Below are 2326 nucleotides of genomic sequence, written 5' to 3'. Positions count from 1 at the left end.
GCGCGGCTGCGGGGGGGCGGCCGGGCGCGCAGTAATAAAAGCTCTAGTGCAGATTTACTGGGGCGGGAGTTTTAGCCGTAATACTGTGGAACGCGGGTTATTTTGTGTTCAAGAGCTACATTTATCACAAAAATGATGATATACAAATCACTTCCATATCACAAAATGTTCTTGGTCAAAATTGGCTTGAGGCAAGTGATATCTCCGAGTAAACAGTATATGAAGACCATATCTTAAAATGATAGATCACCTAATTTTGTTCTGACAGAGGTTTTTGCCGCAACAAACATCTGTCATTGAAATACCAATTCAGAGATATGGAAGCCAAATCGTAGAGGTTTCTCGGGCTTGTCGCTCCCGACTCAAGAATGCTTCAGTTCCACATGCAGCTCTAAGACGTGAGGCAGCGCTGTGCGTTAAGCGCGTTAAAACAAAAGATGTGATTGAGAAAAGCAGACACCGCCCCCTGCACGCCAGCGGGGGCCGCGGGGGGCCGCGGGGGGCGGGGCCTGCGGCACGCGGAGGGGTGACTGCGCCCGCCGGGAAATCTCGGCGTCCGCAGCAGCCAAGCGTGGGGCAGTTTTGAGGGGGAAATTCCCCCTCCTCCGGGGCACCATGAGGTCTGCGTCTGGGTGTCCCGCGCCCCCAGCTACATCCTCGATCAGGAACTGTTTTGAGGGGGCAGGGTAGGGGCTGGTCAGGGGCCGAGGCGCTCAGGCATCTACCTAGACGGGAGGGGCCGCTTCGCACCGCCCGCGGGGCGGGGTGGGGGGCGGGGGGCCCCTCCCCGGCCCCTCTCAGGCCTCCGCCGTCCTGTCTGTCCCGCAGGGGCAGGGGCAGGGGCTGGGTGGGAAAGGCCCCGGCGGGCGGCGGGAGGGCCGGTACCCACCCCGGATTCCTCTGAGTTCGCAACTCCCAAACCGGGCACCACCGCGCCGCCAGAAACACACTCATGGGGAGCCCCCCTGAAGTGGGGGCTCCTGGGAGCCCACACACAGCCCCCTCCCCGCCCCGGCATCCCCTCACCTTGGCAACCCCTCTGCTGTCTTCTCCCTCTCTCAGCGGTCACTGCCAGCCCCCATGGGTCTGTACTTCTGTCCACGACTTCTGGGTAGCCCTGCTAGCACCCCACTTCCTACAGCACCAGGAGAGAAAGCCGTACACCACACAGCCTCTCCCGCCCTTCCTCTTCGCAGAGGCTTGGCCGCCCGGCCCGCTGTTTCCGGCTTCTCCTCTCCGCAGGTCCCTCCCTGGCCTCTGACGACACAGAGAGAGAAAGTGGGCTGGAGGAGGAAGAGGAAGAAAGCGGGGTGAGTGTGCAGGCCTCCAGGGCGCGGGGGCACGGTAGGGAGCCAGGCCTGGGGGTGGCCCGGGGTCAGGCTGGACGGGAGGCTGAGCCCGCCGGCCGGCCGCGCTCCCAGCAGCCAGCTTTTCTCCGGGAAGTCACCCCGGGCAAGTGGGGCGCGCAGGGGCTCGCGCGGCGCCCTCCCGCCCTCAGACTCCCGCCGGGCCCTGGTGAGGGCTGGGTGAAACTGGCCACCCTGGGCCTCGGCACGCACAGCCCCTGCGCTCTGCTCTCCGTCCAGGGAGGACCCTGAGGAGCAGCGGGCAGCCCTTGTCCTCTGGAACTCCTGGGGCCCCTCCCTTCCTGGCGGGGGACGCCTCAGCGCCTCGTGACCACAGCTGGGCGGGGCTGGGGGCGGGCGCCCTGGAGCTCAGAGTTCTGGAAGAGTCCAGAAAGTCCTGCGCCCTGAAAACCCTCTCGGCGCGCTCCTCCCCAAGGGCTCCCTGGGGGGCCGCACCCGCTGGAGTTGCGGGGGGCCCCCCCTCCCCGCCCCGGCTCCGAGGAGCAAGTTGGAAGATAAATCTGCTAGCGGGCCCTGGCAGGGCTCCCTTCTATTTCTGGGGTAAACACGGTGACACACCCCAAAACAAACACATATGCACAACTTTCCGGGACACGAGGCCTCCCGCCCCCCACATGTGCAGGCAGCTCACAGACGTGTCAGCACTCACATGCAGCCCCGAGAACTCACGCGCAGGCTTGCTCAGCTTCGGAGTCACCCGCTCCCCCAGCGCGGCCTTCTAGGACACGGTGCTGGGGACAGCGAGCGGCCGGGGGGCTTCTCCTCGCCCCACGCGGAGGACTTAGGGGACAGGGGCCGCTGTGTGGGCGGGTGTCGCGCTGCCCACCTCTCGGCGCGGGGCTGGGCGGAGGCGCCAAAGCTGGGCCTCTGCTGCCCCCTGGCGCCCAGACGGATTCCCCGCCCGCGCCTCCCGCCCATCCGTGGGGCGGCCAGGCGCTGAGGGGAGCGGGTGAGGGGGG

General features: G+C 65.8%; 1 protein-coding gene across 1 annotated transcript in view; it reads right to left on the bottom strand.

Annotated features, from left to right (window-relative positions):
- STAT6 (signal transducer and activator of transcription 6, interleukin-4 induced) overlaps positions 1-1626 on the bottom strand; it is a 14087-nt gene extending 12461 nt beyond the window's left edge. Inside the window, exon 1 of the mRNA XM_012732440.1 lies at positions 1027-1626. The gene's annotated coding sequence lies outside the window, so the exon portion shown is untranslated. The remainder of the gene's footprint in view (positions 1-1026) is intronic.
- Positions 1627-2326: the final 700 nt, after the last annotated feature.

This window comes from Condylura cristata, unplaced genomic scaffold (genome assembly GCF_000260355.1).
Source record: "Condylura cristata isolate star-nosed mole 26May11 unplaced genomic scaffold, ConCri1.0 scaffold00034, whole genome shotgun sequence".
Taxonomy (NCBI): domain Eukaryota; kingdom Metazoa; phylum Chordata; class Mammalia; order Eulipotyphla; family Talpidae; genus Condylura; species Condylura cristata.
The sequence above is the reverse complement of the archived record's forward strand: the minus strand, read 5'-3'. Positions and strand labels throughout refer to the sequence as shown.